The 22,238-nt window shown below is 37.1% G+C and overlaps 1 long non-coding RNA gene across 1 annotated transcript in view; it reads left to right on the forward strand.

Annotated features, from left to right (window-relative positions):
• Positions 1-22,238, forward strand: part of LOC101749016 — a 563,751-nt gene that overhangs the window by 44,282 nt on the left and 497,231 nt on the right. Inside the window, exon 4 of the long non-coding RNA XR_006930943.1 lies at positions 21,803-21,970. This is a non-coding gene — a long non-coding RNA (uncharacterized LOC101749016). The remainder of the gene's footprint in view (positions 1-21,802; positions 21,971-22,238) is intronic.

Raw genomic sequence — 22,238 nt, forward strand, 5'->3', positions numbered from 1 at the left:
AGGTTAATATAAGTCAACGATTCTTTCAGAATCTCTCCTGTCTTTAAAACCCTCACCAGTTCACTGTTCAGGTTAACAGATAGCTGCTTCCTCACAACCAGGAGGTGACAGCAGATGGCCGAGTGGACAGGAACACAAGATTAGCATTATGGATAGAGGAAAGAAAGGACAAAGCTGCCATTGCTACTAGAAGAGATCTTTGAGATATACTGCTGTTTTGTTAGAACTCATGAAAGCATGCGTCATAACTTTTGGTGCTTTTTTCAAAAGACTTTAAGTTGAATATCAAAACAAACAAAACAAATGCCTGCCCATTCTAAATCCCCCTCTGAGCCAAAAACAACCACTGCCACCCCAACCTCCCTTCCAGGCCGTGCAGTGCAGTGCCTGACTCCATGTCCTTCAGCACCTTTTATGCAGTCCCGCCTGAGGAGGGGTGCCTCAAGTGTTGCTGCTGACTTGCATATTGGTATGTTGCATGTGATGTCAGGTGCTTGTGAACACTTCTACAGGTGCTGTTTATTTGAGCTTCCCCTTATCCTTTGCTGATGGCACAGGGGAATTCTTGTGGCCCACGATGATACCTTTATTTGTGCTGTTGAACTGTGAATATGTACAAATCATTTTTAATTAATGCATGGCACAACTGAGGGGATAATAAATAGATTAAAAAGATCTACTCAAACTGGCACTGTGGCTGGAAGAAGTGCTTACAGAACTACACTTGTAGTTTGTTTCTTACTGGGGTTATGCAGTAACTGCGTTTTCACTTCATTCAAATGAATGTTTACATACATTGCTTAATTAAAAGTAGCAAATTTGATGTGCTTTTGTCTAGTGAAGTTTGACATAAGTGTTAATGTTTTTGTCACATAATTACTATTTCTTTTTTAATTAATGGAGTATTTACTGAGGAGTTTTCTTCATACTTTCCACTCTGCTTTGACATATTGTTAGCATATTTTCAAGTGAAACTGTGGTCTTAGCAGAAGTGAGGGATATTCCATTTAAACTTAATTTCAGCAAGGTTGAACTTCTTGTGTTATTATTTGGATTTTTGGGGGAAAGAAAAGAAAGGATTTGGACCAGTAATCTATTGCTGATTTAGCAATGAGAGGTTGGTGTGATCTCCAGCTGCTTGCGCTGTTCTGCTAGCTGAGGTTGCAGGCAGGAGAACACAGGATGACACATCCCCAGGCACAGAACCCTTGCAGGCTGACCTCCTTGCTGCCAGCAGTGCTGCTAGCCCAGACTTCCTGATGTGGCTGAGACAAGCTCACGGGATGCAGTGGGAGCAGCAGCTCCTGGATGAACAGTTGAATGTAATGGCATCTGCAGCTGCTGCAGTATTGCTTGCCTGTATCTTAAGCAACCCAGGCTATATGTGCTTGAACATCACCTTTTTGTTCCCCCCCTCAACTTATAAAAATTGGATGCAGCCAAGTCCCTAAGAGAGAAAATGATCTTTGTTAATGTTATTTTGTTGAGCTTTAAGTAGTTTTCCGCTCTCTTCTGCACTCAGCAAAATAAACCAGACCCATGTAACCTAGAGCCAATAATAACAGTAATGTCTTCTTATCCCTTCTCTTCCTTCTCTTGCTGAAAGGAAATGAAAAAAATAAAAAATTAAAACTGGTGATCCAATGAATTTATGGTTGGGATCAAATATTTTTGAAACACTTAACACCTCTGAAGTATGATAACACAATTTGCATTATTTTTTTCTGGCATTTTTTTCTTGTTTGTAAAAAAAAAAAAAAAAATTCCATTGCCTATATTGGCGGCTAGAAATGCTGCCAGTAATCACAAGAGCAGCTGTCAGTCTTCATATAAATAAATACTTGGTTGTGGTTCAACTTGTGGGTATGTTTGTGTGGGAGGTTAAAACAGTCACTGGTGAAGAAAACCATCTTTGTCTGATGTGCAATAACTGAGGTGGTGTTAGAAGCACTGTATTATAACTGGGAACAAGAACCATGCCCCTTACTCAGCTTTTTTCTAAAAGCTGCCACTGAATCAAACATGTCTTGATCTTACTGAATGCATGATTTCAGCTTCAGTATTTAATGTTAGTGAAATTGCTAAGTTTTTTGCTGGGGGGGAGGACGGAACAACAGCAGACTAACTCAAAAAAAAAAAATGCCTATGTGTTAGTACAGGAACAAAACCAGTATTCTAGCTTTTTTAGCTGTGTGATGTTTCAGATTTTTTTTGAAAGTGTGGTGGGATGCTCTGAGGTGTTACGGTCTTCTAAGCCTCACCTTTGACAGCATTTAAGAGATGAGGTGAGCCTGGAAGTTTCATGTTTGTTTCTGTCTCTGGTGAGAGGAAGAAAACAGGACTCTTAATATTTTAGTTGTACACTGGAGTAAAATGGGGGGAAGGGACACCAACAACATGTACTGCAACACAGATTCTCATATGTATGAGATCTCTGGTGTATGAAGAGCAGCTTTCACAGCCATCTGTTCCTCTGCTATGGTTGCAGCAGTTTGTATCAGTTCCAAATATTCATTGATGTGGGATAAATATGTTTAATAAGCACCTATGGAAGACGCAGGTTACAGGAAGCAAATGTTGTGTTGCTGCTAGACAATTTTTGATCACTGAGTTGCACATCCAGTCAGCCTGCTTTTGTCTGTGTGCTTTAGTTTCTTGTGGGGAAAACTGGAGATGTTCTGACATTTATCTGGTGTTATTGGAGTGTTCAGTGATCAGAGAGTCTTACTGTGGTGAGAGTAAAGCTCTAGTGTAGCTGGGCCCAAAAGCTCTGCCCTTCTAGGTGGCCAAAAATCTGGGGAGAGGAGATGCTCGCAACTTGCTGTGGCTTGTCTTTACCAAGGAAAAATGGGATTAGGGAGAACACAATCTAAGTATCTCTTAAACTCAGCCTTTATACTTCAGTGGTATCACATAGCTGGCTTGGACTCTGAAGACTTTAAACAAGGAGTCTGTGCTTGTTGCTCAAGTAACTGCTAGATACCCTATGGCGAGGAGTGGTTATGGTACAGGCTTCTGATTGTAGTGGTGAAGTGACACACTCCGGATAAATGTATTGTTTCTATCCATCGGTGTTAGGAAAATATTAAGCCTAGATCTGTTATTTTTGTTAAGTTCATCAATGGAAACATTTAGAACAAAACACTTCTGTAGTACTTGAAGATTGTTTATTTTGTCTATTGCTTATTGATGGAAAGGCTGAGTGCTTTGTCTTGTGTAATAATTTTGCACTGATTTTTTTTTTCCTTGTTTTCTGTTGAATTTCTCATTCAGTGTTCTCATTTTCTCAGTTTCTCGTTCATTTACATTCTCATAGAAATGTAAATGAGTTACTTCAACTTAAATTGAACTTACTGGAGAAATACTGACTCAATTTACTTTCTTTTCATATTGTCACCCTGGGCTAACACAGGAATGGAAGTAAGATGATAGTTCTATATTTAGTTGGCATTGCTAACTTTCCTCAAATTCTTGATTATTTTTTTCAGTAGTTACCTCACAGATTTCAGAGTATCTATCTGTAAATGTGAATGTGTCAGAAGCTGCTAACTAGCACTGGTTAGTGCAAAACTGAAGTGTGTGTATATATAATACCAAAATATTCTTAAAATATTATAGTTGTGGTGAATAAGATGTTGTTCATCAATTTTTCCACTAACTGTGCTCTGTGACACCCATGCTGAAGAGATGCTGACCACTTGTTGAACTGAGGACCATGGCCCAGTAACTGTAAATGTTTACATGTATAAAGTGTCTGAAAATATAGCAACAAGAAAGAATTGCAAAACTAAAACAAGGGAAGAAAACTTCAGAGCTGAAGAATTTCAGGCTTATATATTTATTGCCTTTTTATTTTGAGAGACTATTGTATTGTGGAATTTTAAGCTTTCTATCATGATTACCTGCATGGTATTTCATCCAAGGAATGTAAAGTATCAATCAAAACCTTAGTGTCCATTCAAGATTTACTGAAGAGAATGTAATTGTAGTTTTCATAGTTGTGGACTCAACGGTAATACATGGGACCTTAAAATGTAGCAAACTCGTTATAAAGATATATAGCATAACAAAACCCTGCTCATAGTAGAAACAGCACCTATGAAAAGAATACTAAATCCATGTCTGTACAAGAAATGTACTCACTGTAGAGCCTTGTCTCTGCTGAAATTGGGTATGTGGGAAATTCAAATCTATCTTGACTATTAGTGCTCTTAAGATTTGAGTTACCATTTCAAAATCAAATCTGTGCTAGTCTAATTAAAACATAAATGGATCTTTCTCGTTTCTGGAATTGTGAAAATAGCTTTGGTATATTTTGGAGCAAAATGCAAGTTGTGACTGCTTTCCAGTGAGGGGGAGTTTGTCTTTATGCTCTCTTCTTGGGCACCTGTCAGAGTAAAAGGTAGCTTCTGGAATGAGCTATAGAAGTTCACAGTTTTGAAGTTGAGAAGTTGATTCAGTCAATTATAACTGAAGTAAGTTATTCACTAGGTAAGTAGGTATATTCCACGTGGTACTTTCACACAATAAATATGTTGAAAGATCATGTTTTATGTATTTTGGGGTGTAAGAGATTATTCTCAATATGCTATCCCCAGTAAGCTGAACATATCATAGAGGAGTTCTTGTTGCTGCAGACAACTCAGAAAATCAGTCAGAAACTAAGTAACGAGTTGTTGCATTGACATCTCATTCCATTTAATAAGGAGTTAAAGGAGAAGCCTGCGGTTCTTAAGTATCTGCCTGCTAAAATAGATTGTCAAATCAGGAGATGGTTGACCAGTTTTTGAATGGGATTTAGCAGATTAATCCTTGACAGTAAATATTTCCAGTTTTACTATAATTACATCTAAATACATTAAAAACAAAACAAAAACAACCAACAAAAACCAGACATATATGCAGCTTATTTGTAGTTAATCATGAAACAAGCCAAAGTTGCAGTGATGAACAAGCAGTCATACATACGCTACTTAAGCATGCTAGGTCAGGATATCTGGAGATTTTTGGCTTTGGGATTAATTTGATTTTATGTCCTTATTTGCATATCTAATGAAAATGCATAGTAACTTGCATACATGACATGATCCCTTATGTCAGGTCTTAACCTAACAAAAAATTTCCCCAGTAAAAAGTGAAATGAGTGTGTTAATCTCTTAAATGCTGGAATCCAGTGCAGCAGAATTAGATGTAATCTCTGCTGTGGTTAAGTGGAGGAAAGTGAATGTGCAACCTTTCAGTCTACAAAAGCTGTTTATAATTTCTTAGAATGACTCCTTTGCCACAGAGATAATATTTACATATAAAGGAAGGTTAGCACTCCTGCATATCTTAGGTCAGTGCTCTGCCTTATGTTGCAGGATGTCCTTCTCCTGAGTCCTCTGTAGCTCAGATGCTGGAGCAAACAAACCGATAAATGAATTCAGCAGTTCTCTAGACAATCTTGCTTCTTGGATCCCTCTAGGAAAAGGCTGAGTCGTTCCCAACAGCTGTCATGTGTTATGCAGTTTCCTGTAGTGGTGCCAAATCTTTTTCAGTTTGCCTGTTCTGATTTTTGACTGAATATGGGACTATGATTTCAATTTTCATTTAAAACTTTTGCACCTATAGAAATGTAGAAATTGGAAACTGTGAAACAAAGATGTACAGTGTAGTAATACTCCTTAAGACTTTAAAAAAAAAAAAAGCAAACTACAACAACAAAAAACATAAGAAACCAAACCAAAAGTAGTACTGCTATGTACAGTCATTCCTCGCTTCTTCCAGTTCTGCCATTCCCCAGCCCTCTGCTTTCAGACACCTTCCTTGGCAAACTTAGGGGTGAAGAAGACCAGCTCTCAGATAGGACTATGGGAGTAATAAAGACCTTTGGCAGTCATTGTGGGGACTGTACATTGTACAGAGCTGTGTCTGGAGTAATTGGGAGGCAGAATTCCAACAGTAGACATTTGTATAAGGTTCATGGTTTGAGTTGAGGAATGCTGAAGAAGTGCCTTTGTCTCTTATTTTTTCTATTTTTTTTCTCAAAACACCTCCCTTTGTTTCATCAGCCACTCTGGATTGTCCTCAGTTTTCATAGTCCATTATACCTCAGAATTTGAGTCATCCTTGTTCAGTCTTGAGTCTCATTATCTCCTGCTTTATCTGAGCTCCTATGGTCCTTCCCACTGGTTACAGTTAGTGTTGGACTACAGTCTTCCAGCAGGATCTTCTTGGAAAAGTGAACCCCAGCTGCTTCTGTGGGAGATTGTAAGAAACGATGGTGTAGTGGAGATGTTGAGTCACAGCCTGAAGCTGTGATGGAGCACCTGATGGGAAGGCAGGGCCAACCCAGAGGAGCTCAGGTGGATGCAAAGTACCTGAGTGACAGAAGGAGTGGAGCCAGGATGCCCCCCTTCCCAGACCTCATTTAAGGGTTGGCAGTGGAGTTGAGGATGTCTCTTGCTGGAGACCCTTGTCTACCAGAGACCTTCCAAAGGTAGGCAGCTCTTTTCCTCCATTTCTGCTTCTGTGGCTGCTGTGCTTGGGCTTGTTCTCACTTGCTGTAACTGAAGGCTTTGTCATCCTGCTATTATTGTAGTACTTTCCATCCCATTATAGCATTACAGATGTCTAAAGGATGAATGTCTCAGGACTTTCAAGGATTTGGGTGGGGGTTGTGGTGGGAGGAGAAGAGCCAGTATAATAGACATACTCAGCTAAGTTGTGGAATAACTTTGTTATTTTTATGCTGTTTCAATTTACCTTAGACACAGGGCCATGCACGTATTTATCTAGAAAAGCAAACTTCAAGGTCAGTTATAAGGGAAAGAATGTGTTCATGCCTTTTGTTTAGATTATCAGAAGCTTATCTGACACAGGATGAAACATAAGACTCAAAAGACTGATATGCAGAATATTGGATACTGTCATATTGTTACTGTTTGGCTGTACTGTATTGTATAATACAGTTATATTGCAGAAAGTTGTTTGTAATATTCAATTTGTCTTAATGCACTTAATTCTTTTAATACATTTATTAACTTTAATATATTGTGTTGGAGTTCTGAATTTTTTTTTTGACAAATATCCAACAGCTGCTAAAGGATCACTTTCTGGATTTTTCTAATAAAATTGTTTTGCTAGATTTTTTTAATAATTGCAGATTTGGCAAGACGTAAATTTTAATTGCTGTAGTTTATTCAGGAGCTCTACTCGCGAACTATGGTTTTGCTTTTTTAGGCAAATAACCACAGAGCAAAAGTACAGTTGCTATATCCTATCTGACTCACCTAATTTAACGAAGATGTTACTGAACCAAAAGTTTTCTATTTAACTTTTTTCCTTTTTTTTCCTCCTCCTCCTACCCTCAGAAATGAGAACTCTAGGGAGTCCTAGTTAGGATTGATTGCTATAGGTCTTTTCTGCGCAGGAAAGTTTGTAGATTGAGCTGGTATGACTTTCAAAATACAATAGCTGTTTCTGCTTTAAATATTGTTCATCTGATTTAAGTTGTTATGGCTGAATACTATGAGTAGATCAAACCCAAGTAATAAGGTCCATTTTCCAATTCACCTCTCCCCCCGACCCTTGATGGCAGGGGCTGCCTGCCTTCTGCTTCTGACTGTACTTACTGACAGCAGTGGTGCAGTGAGGCCTTCCCTGAGGAATACCAGAAATTGGCCAGATGCTACTTAGTGTAGCTTTATTTGCTATAATAAATATTCTGATGCACTCCAGACTTTTTTCTTTAATTTATTGACGTCCTAATCCATGTCACCAGTTCTAAAGATACCATCTGTACTCTGGATCTTTACTTGAATTGGCAAAATCTCACCAGGAGACGGTTATTTTTGAAGTAGCTGCAAGTTGTAGTATTATGGCATATCCTTATGTCTCAAGTGTCTTGATGATAGTGAACACCAACAACATAAAATGCCTGAAGTTAGTGACTAGTGGAGGGAAATAAATCTTTACTGTTTTTGGATAGACGTGTTCCTAGCAAAAAAAATCAAATATTCCCATATATGTATCTTATATATATATATCTTCAATATCAAATAATCCTATTGATACATTTCATAATAAAATGTTCCCTAAGTCTGTCACTTTGTACTAGACCTTATTTAATTCACTGATCCAGATGGTAGGGTTTCAGCTATAATGGGAAAAAATTGGAAGTCTTCACACTCACGGTATTTTATTTTCCTTGTTACAGAAGGTACTGAATTCAGTAGAACTGGTAATAGTGTTCTGTCGATCTAATCTTTTAGGGGAATTTTTGAAAATTTGTGGATGGGATCATGTCTACTTCCAGTGGCAGGTAGTAGTCTTAAAATTAATGATCACATTATACTTCAGAAGGAGGTTGATGCATTCTTTTTTTTTAAAGGAAAGGTAGCCTTGGCTGAGTAGGGCCACCTAGTGTCACTTGTAATTTCAGAAATGGAATTACCGAGTACCTCATTATAGAACTTTTGTACTGAAAGGTGACGGCAAATGGCAGCAAATATCACTGCTTTTACAAGCTGTGCATGAAATAGCATGGGCGTCACTGAATATGACAATTTTCTGGAATGCTTGGAAATCAGACTAAATGCACTGTCAATATGAAGGACAGATACCAAGTCGCATTGCAGTGTGGACTGTGTCAGAAGTGGGCTGAAAGTGATGGAACCTGAGCTGACAGATGTACTGAAAGATATAATATCCTTATTGTTTAATCATGTGGATAGAGTAGAAGATGGAACCATTGAGAATAAGAAGCTTACAGTAAGAGCTATTGCTTAATCTGTGCAACAGCCTCTGAGGCTTCTTAATCTAGTAGGGGAATTGCCGAGCTGCAATAAGTTTGACAAGACAAATAAAAGAAACCATGTTGCAAGTCAGTGAGATTTTAGCTTTTAATTTCTGCTCTTCTACAAGGGATTGAGAAAAGTAAAATAAAGCGAGAAGGGAGGCAGGGGGAAATGCCCTACATTAGTTCTGATCACAGTTTAGGAATTTGAGAAACACGTCTAAGCTATGCTTCTGAAAGGAAAAAATGGCACAATAATTGCAGGCTGGGAGTCCCAGACTTTGAGTCCAGAGGGCTGTGTTGCTGATTGACGTAGCTGTGGTTAAATGTTGCCATGGTTTCAAAAGGCCTGAGCTGAGTATGAGGAAAAAAAATATTGTAAATAACTGTTCCTGTCCCACAGGGCTTGTGGTTTAAAAGCTTCCAAGAAATTAAGGGACACGAAGATAATTCTGAGGTATGCAACTGTTGCCCATAATGACTTGCTGGGTAGGCAGGATTGCAGTAGTTAAAATTGCAGGCTTAATCAATGGGGACAGAATTGGATAGGTGGATGGGGAATGAGGAAACAGTAGTTCCTAACATGCTCATCTTTGTACTTAAAAAATGTAAATGCATATTCAGAGTTGTCTTTACAATAAGCACAATTATATGAGAATGAATCAGTGTTGTACATGTAGCAAAAGATGGCAAGTTAATGCAAAAAGACAAAGTGCCAGTAATCTACTAGTAGTTACAGTGAACTCAGTTAAAGCTTCCACTTAAATACTTTGGGAATACAGACCTTACTGCAACATATTTGGAGAACCATAAATTAGTACAATTTTTCCAAGCTAGAGAATCATAAAAACAATTTTAGCATATTATTACTAACACAAGTCCTTAAAACTGGAAATGGTGCAATGCAAACAGACTGCTTTCTCTGACCTGTATCAGACAGTTGTTCAGCAGCACACTAACTTGAGCAATTGCAACCTCTTAATATTCTATGAAACATGCAAATTACATCCGAACTAAAGGTATTTTAGGAAACTTCTTTTGAAAGACACAGAACATGCAGGTGCTTATACTGTAATTGCTCAAAAAGGATGGATTGCCAAGCATTTTGTAACTTTTCTGTTTGTCTTCTATTTGTGTTACTTGTGTAATTTGTGTAATGTGCCCTGGCTCCATGAATGCTGAAGATTGGAAATTTTAGCAGAAACTTCAATAAGGACAACAGTAAACAGCTGAAAAATTACAAACAAATCTTTTGAGGTCCGTGTCAGATATGATTCTGTAGATTTCTGATCAATTTTTCTGCAGAAGGATCTTAGCTAAGTAAAATATCTCTTCCAAATCTTGTGCAAGAAAGGAAAGCCTTGTATGAGTTTCTCTTGTACTAAAGACAGTTATAATCCATAAGCTTTAAAAAATATAGATGATAAGCCTCAAAAAGGCAAAAAAAAAAAAAAACAAAAAAAACCTCCACTCCCCTCCCCCCCCAGTCAACAAATTCTCACTACTTCTACTCTTCTTTCTATTTGTTTTCTTCTACTCCCTTAGATCTCCATGTGTACAATTGCTTGCTTTCAGTCGTGACTTCTATTTTGCTGTTATTTCCTTTGTTTTCTACTTGGCAGTCCCTCTTGTTGTCACCTCTCACTCAGCTTCTTTGCATTTCTCTGACTTTCTAAACACAATTCTAAACAAAAGCCATGCTAGCTACTTTACAGAGTAAGGAGATGTTCAGGACTTGACCCCAAACCCTTGAGGAAATTATATAGGAAAATGATTGCTCTTTAGTAACTAAAAATGTGACTCTAATCCAAGTTTGGAGCCCAGTAAGAAATAGAGTAGCAGCAGCCATTGCACTACTTTCCTAGAAAGGCTCCAGGAGTGATCCATGGTACCACATGCCATTGAAATTAGATCTGTGGCGGGAAGATATGTGAAAATTTTAAGATGAGACCGAACAGAAGAAAGTTCTAGTAATGGCAATTTGAAGTAATTGCTTAAAATTCCCCAAGCTTAAATTTCCCTGCTTATTAAAGAGTAATAAAAGAATTATTAGATCTTCAAGACATTGTTTAAAGCAAAGTAAGTATTTGTGAATCAAGAAGAAAAACTTTACCTACTACTGAAACTAGCACTGGGATGTCTTCCTGGCACCAGTTTCTGTCAGTCCTCTTCTCAATACAGACTAGTTGCTCCTGCCAGGGGAAGCCTCAGGAGAACAGAGAAACTAATATAACAGGAATATTAATGTTTCTGTGTTTCATAGTTTAAGTCTCATCCCAAGAGGGATTGTTGCATTTACAATAAGGTTTTTAAAACATCAAAGTTAGATCTGTGTTGAGAGCTGAGAGAGAGATTATATTTGTGAAAAGATTCAAGAATGTTTCTTAGCTACCCAACCTGTTTTGAAGGCTTTTCACAATTTATTACCAACCATTTAATTTCACGTAGTTATATGTTTTAGTGTATGGGAGTCAGTGTGTCTGGATACCTCTGTAGGTGTTCGTTTGTCTGGTTTCTCCAATGTACAATTAGTTGCATTTTAAGAACAAAGCAAAACCAAACCTTTTCTGTGTCATTCTGGTATATAAGAGTTTCACACTAATGGTGATCTCTGTTCTTCCCACCTCCAAATGATCCCATAATGTACTAGTGAATTTGTTAGTTAAAAAAAAAAAAAAAACCTTAAAGAAAACATCAGAGGAAAAGGTTTTTTTTTTTTTGTTTCAGAATTGTGATACAGAATGTAGATTATATGACTAAAAAAAAAAAGTTTTCAGATAATTTTTCATTTAGCCTATGGCTTAACAGGTTGTGCTAGTTCTTATGTCCTCATTTAAGGAAATTGGAAATATAATAAACAGTCTAGTAAGAAATGAGTAACTGATAAGCAGCTATAATCCTAAATTAATTTGCTGTCCACAAGAAGCCTACTACATTAAAATAAACAAAACATTTATATTTTGGGATAAATGAGGTGAAAGTACAATTAGTAATTTCCTCACACCCCTCCTTGTCCACCACCAAATAATTTAAAAGAAAAAAAGCATTCAGTTACAAGATGCCTTGAAAGATGCCCGTAAAATCTATGAATTCTCTGGGTTGTGAATGCATCTGATGCATATACACCATGGAATGAGATCAATGAAATAACAGTAATTCAAAGTAGTCAATCCTTGAACCTTGAATGTTTCTTTCTTTCTTTTTTTTTAAATGCTGGAATGCAAAATATGGAACTGGTCATATTCTTTAAGTATTTAGTAAAAGCACAAACTGAGTCAAGTGTGGGATTTTGTTATTTTGATGTAGACATAATCATCTACTTATGACTGATTTACCAATCGGTCAAGTTAGTAGGACAGAACAGATAGTAGAATCAGTGCATGATTTCAGTTGGTTTTTTATTTGTGGAGAGACATTGAGACAACTAGAAAATTTAAAAAGTATATATTATACAGTTGAAATTATGTGTAAATTAAATTCCTTAAGTATATTTTTCTCTCCACAAAGGAGTTTTGAGGATTTGGAAATAAGACAAATCTTTTTTTCAGAAGACATCTACACACTTCTGCAATGATCTTAAGTTACTTCCATAATGTTTCTTATGGCTGGTCACAAGAATATCTTGTTAAAAAATGTTGTCCATCCTTACATTGGGGAATTAACCTAGTACAGGGTGAAAAATAAACCAGAAGCCCCTGGCTTTCTTCTTATCTTTCTGGTTATTGAATTAATGTGAAAAATCAAGGAACAATAAACAAGGAATAAGAACTTGCCAATTTCTGCTCTGATATGATCTTAACTACTCAGAGTTCCTTTCCAAACACTGATGCAAACTAGTGTGAGAACACTCAGCTGTGCAAGAACTTTGCAGTTGTGAAGTGCACCTGTTAGACTCATTCCATCTGTTTCCTTTTCATTTGTGGAAGAAGAAAAATGGTCAAATAGCCTTTTTCAATAAAACTGTACGTCTGGGATGGTCAATCTTTCATGCCAATTATTTAAATTTTTTCTTTCTTGTTCCTGTAGTTGAATTGTTTAGCTCAGTAACCCAAGTGTTTTTTATTTGCATATTTCGTAAAGGGTTCAACTGCTGTGAAATATGATGATGATATTGCCTTAGAAAAGTCCACTTCAAAACAACGTATTTCAAGTGCTGAAAAATATTTTTTTTTAAGGAAAGATCCTAAAACAAGTACGTCACATTGTTTAAACCCCCAAAAAGGTATCTATCAGTGAAATCAATGCTATATACATCATAAACACAAAATCTCAGGGTGGGAAAACTGCAAAGGTTTTTGTTAGGTAATGGAGAATTATATTAGTGGTGATTCAGCTTTGTATTCTAGATTTAAAAAGAAAAAATGAACTATTTCCCATTTAAAGAGAGTTAGCATTCTGAAGAGAGCTGAGGAAGACTATGTGAAGAGAGGACTTGATAATCACTAAGAAAAATGCACGTGATCAGCTCCCAGGGACTGTTATTCCATCTGCTTAACTGCCCCTAATCAGATTTTCTGGTTCACTGAAATGAACGCAAGGGTTGTTTAAAGCCACTGTGAAATAAAGAGAAATAGAGATAGTTAAAGCAGATTTGTTGCACTTGTTGATACTTTTGCAATTAACGTGCTGTTTTTTATTTAGGATTACAAATAATGGGTTATCTTCTGTAATAACTGGCACATAATGAATTTAATTTACCTAATCTCAGTGAGTCTGTGCATAAAGTGACAGGCAAGACGGTTTCACATAGGGAAGTAAATCGAAGCAGCTGCTTACTTCCTCTTCTGATAGTGTAGAATTCTAGACTTCAAGGGACGTTTTACTGGTGAACAACTTATTTTGTAGAACAATCTAAGAAAAAGCTTTGTGAGAGAAAATCTCTTCTTATTAGGAAACGGATTAAAAAATATTGCTATAAATAAATCCTTAGAAAATGCTGGATGGAGTTGGATGAATTATGATTTACATCATATTTAAGTCTAAGATGCATTATTGTGCTTTTTAGATTCTTACTGAAGATTTGTAAGGGCCATTAATTGATGTGCTGTAGTTCCATGAAGATGCATCCTTCTGGAAAGAAAAAGGTTTATTCTGAGGTTTAGTTAATGCTACTTGATCACTCTGTACATGTGCCCATATGCTGTCATATAAACATATACTTGAAGCTTCTACAATGTTGTGCTCTAACCATGTCCCAAGTTATACTCCTTACTGGAGTCTTAACTCTAAGAGTAAGCTGATAAAATGGTTCTTAAGTAACTTAGCTAGTAACATCTTTTAGTAGATTAAAATGATTAAGCAGGATGAACAGCAGTTGAAGTATACTAAGCAGGCATCTCCTGCTGCTACCTTAGTAGACTTCTGCTCTGTAAATCTTAACTAGTCTAATTGTTGAGGATATTTGCCTCATGCCAGCCATCTGAACATATGACTACTGTCTATAGTGACCTGTAGACAGGAGTTCTCATGTGTGTAGAAGGGTCTGAGTAAAGGAACAGCACATGGCCTTGTATTCTAAGCATTGAAATGTTTTAAAAGAAAATTGTTTTTGAGAAGTGTCCCAGTACTGAGAGAAATCTGTAAAATAAAACTTATGTACTTAATGGGATCATCAATAAGTTCTGAGCTCGTGAGCAGAATGGAGGCTTGTCCCACAGCCATAATCTTGATAATGGTTTTTCCCATGAAAACATATGAAGGCTTCTAGGATGTCTTGAGATCAGAGGAATTTGTGGACAGTAATGTTCCAGGATTAACTTCAACAAGTTAACTAAATTTTTTAACTACTGTTTTTTATTTTGTAAAGAAAATGCATTGTTTGTGGAATCTATCACCTGTTGGTACTCAGAACTGCAGTTATGGAATTATTTTTTTCAAAACAAAGAAATTTGTACCAGATGTCTGATGGTCCTGCTGCCTTCCCCTTACTTCCCCCTCCTAAGATGCTGGTCTGAGGTTTCATGGCATGCATTAAGTGATCTTTTTTTCCCCCACAAAATTCTTAATGGAAAGCATATATCTTGGTTATGTTTGGGGAAGAAGTGATGCTTCAGACAGATCTACTTTTTCCAAAGATAATTTGAGAGCTGATGTGCAGCAGTGACCAATAACTGAAATAGTTGAGCTTGCAAAGTTGGACAAATATATCTAACTTATTACCAAGGACAAATCTGTTTTGAAAGACCTCAAAGAATAAAGGTATATATTATTGAGATCACAGTGTTTGAATCTGTCCATGTAGGACTGATCAGAAAGCTTCACAATGGAAACAAATGACTTTCAATGGTAGAGCTTCTTTTAAAAACGGAAGCTGAAAGCTGGGTTCAGTGAGCAGTTTCTCAGCACTGAGACAGGAGCAGTAATGGTAAGCTTCAATCAGACGTTTGTGGCTTTTGCCTTGAAGCAAAAAGAAAATAAAAGCATGTCAGGGTCTGAAGTGGCATTATTTTGGGTCTAGAGCTGTACAAGACTTGAGTTTTGTGTAGTGACTCTTTATAATTGGGGAAGAAACATCTGAAAAGAGGAATCATAGAAATATGCAATCTTTTGTAATACTTCCCTTTTTTTCTAGTTCACTGATCTCAGGAGCTAAGAGGTTATTTCAAGTATGAGTAAGAGCTCTATTAATAGTAGGACTGAGCAGAAATATGTTGCAGGAGAAGCTGTGGCTGTAGTCCACATAGGCATTTCTAAAGTAACTGAGTACTGGTAGGTTAGCAGCAAAAGCTTCCTGGGTGATTGCGTAATGATTCTGCTGCAACCCAGGGAACCCAGGGCCCCTCACATCTGAACTGCCATTAAGAGCTGGCAGAGATCAAAGAGATCTCTGGAGGTTAAGTTCACCTCCACTTTCCTAGGGTAGCAGATAGACTGATGGAAGATGGGACGATTATCTAAAATCTAGTAATATTTCACAGAGGCTTTTAGGTACGAATGAAACTGTGTTTCTGTCGATGCTTGTTTATCCTGGGAGAGGACCAGGCACTTTCTGTGTGGTGTTAATTTGCCACCTTCCTTCTCTGGGGCTCCGAAAATGGGCATGAGTTTCTCTGGCATGGGGCTGTGACAGGGAGTGTTTTTTATGGTTTTCAAAGACAATACTAAAAATGCACGGAGCAGTTTTTAAATCTGCTCTGTATGCATGGGTGTCTGCTTTTAGTCAATGCCATAATATTCCCTAGCTGATTTATTGCTGTTTGGAAAAGTATGGGCCTCGTGCAAACCACTATGCAGAACTTGGAGCCATTTGTTGTTTTATCTGGATTTTATGATGGTTGGTCAGACTGCAGATGCAAAAGTGAGGGGATTGATGATGGGGAGGGAGGGACTTTAATGCATTCCTGAGGTTAAGCAGATGAATAGCTATCTCTGGAAAGGCTGGTTCATGCCCAGAACATTATGCAGTATAAAAGGAAGGTCATCCTACTCAGCAGGATGAGTAACTCCAGTTATTTAGAGAAGACCTCCTGCCCCATTCTAGTAGAGATTGATACAACCCCTTTCACTCTCTGGAGATCAATCAGTCAACCTGCAGCTATTCAGTTCCCTCTTGAAACTGCTTTTAGAATTGCTTGAGGGGAGAGGACACTGGAAGAGTGGCAGTATTTCAGAATTTAATTGTACAGAAACCCCATCAGGGAAGTCCATTAAAAAACTGCTTTCTCAGCAAAACTGAGATCTTAACTTTGATTATTTGCTTGAGGTATAAAATAATTTCTACCTTGTTTTTACAGCACTCTTGTATATTTGATCACATTAAAATAAGTTGCAGTAAAATAATTAAGTGTAAAAACATAGTGTAAAAATAGTGTAAAAAAAAAAGTGTAAAAACATAAATAATAAAGTGTAAAAAACAAACAAACAAAAAACCCCACATCTAGTTTCCTTAAGCTGGATAGATAATTCTCTATACCCCTGCGGAACTAGAACAATGCTGCTAAATTCTGAAGATTGGAGTTTGCTCAGATGAAAAACAAGCAATTCAGGAAGTGTAAGCTTGGGGTAGCTCCACCAGCTGAGGAGCTAGCCTGACTTCCAGCAGTGCAGTTACTGAACTCAGTGTGTTGTGCTGCTTAATGGTACCGGCCATGTGTACTGAAACCCATGAGTCATCCATGGGAGTATTATTCTTAAGGCTAAATGTCAGTGTTGTCTAAAAAGGTCTGAAAGTAACTCCAACTGTAATAATTATCTCTCCCAGCTTGTTGTCAATTACATTTAATTCAAAAATTGTTGCAACTATTGCATCATAAAATGTAAGGTGTTTCAGGAGACTTTTTTTGTTCATGTTAGACTGACTGATGATGCTGTTTCAAGAAATCTAGAAAAGCTTTTTAGTATGAGAATTGCTTTACCTCTTGGCTTCAGCTGTCCTATAAAGAAACTGTTGCTATTAATGCATGTGTTAATTCTGTTCGTGTGATGGAAAAAAGGGGCCAAGGAAGAAATACCTGAAAAAATGAGAAATTTTGAAACCGTGTGTAGAAAATAGAGCTGTCTGTGTCATGTTCTTCTATTTAAGCATGGTTATTTTGTTGAATCAGTTATTCTACGTGCACATGATTTCATGTAACTGGAAAAACAGGAGCTGTTTTTGTGTGTGTGGGTGGGGGGTAAATATGAATATTCTGTAATTTATTAATTACAGCTAGGTTTGACACTGGGTTATATGCAGTTTCTACTCTAGAAAAAAAAAATCTAGTGAAATAATTCCATAAAAGAGCATATTGGTATCACACATTGCTACATGTGGCATGAATACAGCTTTTTAATGTCTGTGAATAATCTTGTTCTTCTCTGCAAGCCTAACATGGCTATTAGCTTACAGCACAGTGTATTTATCCAGTCACTGAAATGTACAAGATAATTTGAAGGGAAAATTAACACGTCAGATTGAACCAGTACAGAAAGGCTTTTATTCAGGAAGAGTATAGAAGCTCTCAAGTGTAAATAAACAATTGCTGGAATTCAAGGTTAGCAACAGTTGTATATTTGCAGCTCCCTGAATTAATAGACATAATTTTATACAATTATCTTTAAGAGGTTTAAAGAATCAGGGTATCTTAGCTTTCATAACTTCAGTTTTTTCTGACTTCTGTTCATCCTCTATTCTGATCTTGCTCAGAAGTTGCAAGAAGAGGGAAGTGTGACCAGAGAGTTCTGTTTCTTCACACTAACCACGGACAAGAGCCTGCAAGTGGGGCAGACCTCCAGCTGTGGTGTGACTGTCACCTTTTCCCTGCAGCCAAGTAGCCTAAATAACCAAGCTGTATTCATACTTTACTGTAGATATCTGTTTGAAAACTTGATGTGTGCATACACAGTGCTCCCTCACCTCTAAGAGGCATGTTATTGAGATAAACTACTAAATATACATATATTTTATGGGTTGGAAACAATCACAGATACAAGGTAAGGTGAAGGTGGAGTGTGCAGTGGAAGAAACAGAAGAGTTTTGCATAGCTTAGTTTTAGCTTGAGGAATCTACTTTCCTACTCTCCTCTGTTGATGATAGTGATGGCAGACGCTTCTTTCAGAACAAGTATTCTGCATTTTAACTACATTGAAGAGGATCCTATCTCTCTATTCATTGAATATATAGGAAAAAAAAAACAAGCCCATTAATCTCCTTAGATTATAGCAGGACATTGCAAATAATATTGAGCTGCACCTTTGATTTTGGGAAACTTACTGTTCTGTGATACGAAACCATACAAAACAGACTGCTTACCTCTTTAGGGAGCTTTAGAAGTTTCTGAAGCTGATTGTTAGGTTATAATATAATTTGTACAGGAAAAGTGAAGGAAATAATAACATACTTTTTTTGTTCTCTAGTGGCTGGAAAATGCTGTCTTTGTGTTATATAGACATGTTTTTTTTTGAGTAATGACTAAGTGCCTGTAACCTAAGTATTCTTATATTTGTCTACAAATTAAAATCAATATTATGTGAAATCATTTTCCTTGTATGCTTGCACTAGGATTATGCTTGTATTTGTGCCCGTGAATCAAAATTAGCATTAAATCATTTTACCTGTATGTTTGGGTTAAGGTTGCTCTGACTCATCTGTCTCCTGATGCAGATCTGCACTGCATGCGCTACTCTTTTTGTGGGATTCTCATGAGGGTTCTAACAGTTGTTATATAGGCAACAGAAAACCTTAATTAAGCCAATGTTTTTATTAGATTCTAATGTTATGTACTTGCTTTGTAAAATACAATCATTACAAGGATAGTAATTAAGTGAAATCACTTCAATTGTCATGTAATTTTGAAGAACTGTTAATCTTTTTTTCCCCATAAAGGCTTTGTATACCACAGGACAGGGAGGAATTGGCCTTGACTTCATATTTTTTTTATGGGTTAGAAAAAAAATCTATAATTTAGCCTTGTCTTCATCAGTGTGTTGTCTTATCTAAGTTGACATTCTAATTCCAGCATAAATAACCACAGCTGTCACCTGAGCTGGTAACTGTTTATTTCCTATTTTAGCACCCATGGGAAACAATGGGATCCCATCTTTACTACAATAGTCAATGGTGTAGCATGGAGCAACAGTACTCAAATCAGTTTCCAGGGTTAATTGTAACTGGTAATTATGAAACCTGAGGGAGGCCGTGAGGAGGGACTGGAATTGTTAATTTAACCTAGGGGATTCTCTTCTAGAGAGCAGTTTGACATCACGTGGCGTGTCATACTGCCTACCAGGCAGCTATCAAATAATGCAACCTCTCATAGACTTAAAATAAATTCAAATAAAACCCCATATTTACATAATAATCAATTGGCCATGTCTTTAGAAGAAGAATTGTGCTCTAAAATGGTTTCAGAAACAGTTTTCCTGTATCTGCAACAGGTCTGATAACGTTTAAACACAAATGCATCTTAGGAAGTCTTTGTCAGTACTAAGAGAACCAGAACTGAGGCTTTCCAGGGCCATTTAGATGGAATATTCTTCATTTTGTCAAAATATGTTCTTCTATTTTTTTTGTATGATGGGCATGTTTTCTCTCCTCTACAAGCCTACTTTTAAACACAACCTGTATCCTTTTTGTCCCCTTTCCATATTGACGTTAAAAGAAATCTGAGTCTAGGCAAATAAAGTTACCTCTGAGCATTAGAAATAGCTGAACTGGCCTTCTGCTTTTGTTCATTTCAGTGTAAAGAGTGGTCTGCTCTGTCAGTACTGCTGTGTCCTAAACTATACGGAGTGCAGGTTTGATAGAGATCACCAGTGACCAGATATGTATTATGATGGCAATCACAGTCATTATTTCATTGTCTCCACTGACCTGTGGAGATTCACCAGCAGCATAAGCTGTTGCTCTGTGACCACTTGTCTATTTTCCTGTATTTTCTTGACTGTGCATTCAATTACTTGCTGGACAGATCTATAGCACAGCATGAAAAATTTAGCTACTTTATCCATTGGAGTAACTATGTCTGGTGGATGGGGGTATTGAGAAGTAGAACTGAAAAGGAAAACTTCAGTAGTCTGGAACATGGGCAGTTTTTTCCCCTAATATCAATTTCAGATCTGTGCATTTGATGTGTCAACCCCAATCCCCACTTCCTTTCTGGAAGTTCAGTCTGTCAGCCTTCCAAGTGGACCTGGAGACTTGACAGAAAATACTCCCAAACCCTGAGTTTTTGTGATTGGTTGCACACCCCAAGAGATTGTCTATGCATTGACCCTAGCTTGCATGCTTACTGTTACACAAATGCAGCCTTGATTCATTGTTTTCATCCAGGTTTACATTTGATACTAACTAAAGTGAGGAATGAAAAAGTGTATGCAAGTTAACTGAAGTAGTCTAAACTTCTGCTTATGAAAACAGAAACAGTTACAGTGGGGAGAACTAAAATGAGTTTAGAGTACACTGACTTTTTTTATTTAAGAAATGCTGCATCAACAAATACAGTGATACAAACAAGGAAACCTCAATTCTTTCAGTGCACTGATGAAACTAACATTAGTTGGGAATGAAATCCAGCTCTTCTCTCATGCACAGTTTTGTAGCTGCTTGAGGTTTTTTCTTTCTCTCTTTATTTGAATATGTATCATCTTTTGTCTTTATCCACTGTTAGTCTTCTCTCTCTCTCTCTCTCTTTGTTTTTTTTTTTTTTTGTTGATAAAATGAAATCCCTGGTCCCTCTGCTCCAGGGACTCCTGAAGTTGTGCCTTAATCATTTAGTGACTGGCATAAACCTTCATGCCTGGATGCCTCTCATTGTGGCCACAAAGCTCTATAACGGATTGAAAACAAAGAAACAACAAAGCAATCCCACCTGAATGTTTGAAGATACAGGCACAGTCATTCTTTCCTTCACTCATTCAGCTTTCATGCACTCTGGCACTGAATCTTCATCAAACTAATCTCACCTTTTGCTTTAGAGTTTGATGAAGTTAAAAAAAAAAAACATCATTCTCTGGCAAGATATGAAAAATACCAGTGTTTCTATTCTTGTTATAGTTATTTCTTTTAGTATTGCATGTTTTGGAAGGGAAATAAATCGTGTGTATAAAATATGTAACTGGAGTATGTGGTAGGGAGATGGTAAATTTCTAGGTAGTTTATATTCTCAGCCTGTATTAATGACTAGGCAAATATACTGCGTACCTTCCTCTCATCCACAATTTCTGACCCAAGATGAATGCTTTCTGTTGAAGCTGTGCTTATTTGTCACTTCTGGAGGTAAATATGATGTAGCAGCCTTTTAGCCAGAAGAGTCTTATTAGCAATATATATGATTACAACACTTTGGGAAAGGAGGGCATAATGCAGATTTTTTTTTTCTAGTTTTATTTAAAACAGATAGGTGCTTCAAGGGCTATGAGGAGAGGAAGCAAAGTAGAACTTAAGCAAAAAAAATGTTGGCAAGAGACAGTTTGCCTGAGCTATTTGACCTGAATTTTGGTTTGCTGATATTCTCTGTGAATATTTACCTATGTACTTCAAATCTGTGTTATTTTTTTTTTTCCTAGCTGCCTTACTTAATCAAAGATTTGTCTCCCCTTCCTCTATAGCAATTATGTTTCTTGACTGTCCTGGGGAGCTCTAGAGCCTTCAGTGAGGAACAGGGAACAGAAGCTGCCTGGGGAATCCTTTGACTGGTGAATATCTGCTGCTGCAGAGAGGATCTCAAATGTACACCACTCATAAATCCCAGGATAAAATCAAACAGGACTCTGGAGGTAAGATTTGGGGAATTCAGGATAGTGTCTGTTAGAGAAGTCCTGCTTCTTTCTTGGCCTAGGGAGAGGACTTAATATTGGACCAAAATGGCTAGGTTTTCTGGGTCAAGTATTGTACAAGCTATAGCTGGTTTCCTAGTGATTTGCTTAAAGAATTTGGATAAATTATTAGAATAATAATTGTGGTTATCACTCTAGGATCAGGTTTCAATGATCTTTTCTAGACTAATACCTATTGTTTTGTTTTGTTGTGATTAGAATCAGATAA

The sequence above is a fragment of the Gallus gallus genome, chromosome 9 (genome assembly GCF_016699485.2).
Source record: "Gallus gallus isolate bGalGal1 chromosome 9, bGalGal1.mat.broiler.GRCg7b, whole genome shotgun sequence".
NCBI lineage: Eukaryota > Metazoa > Chordata > Aves > Galliformes > Phasianidae > Gallus > Gallus gallus.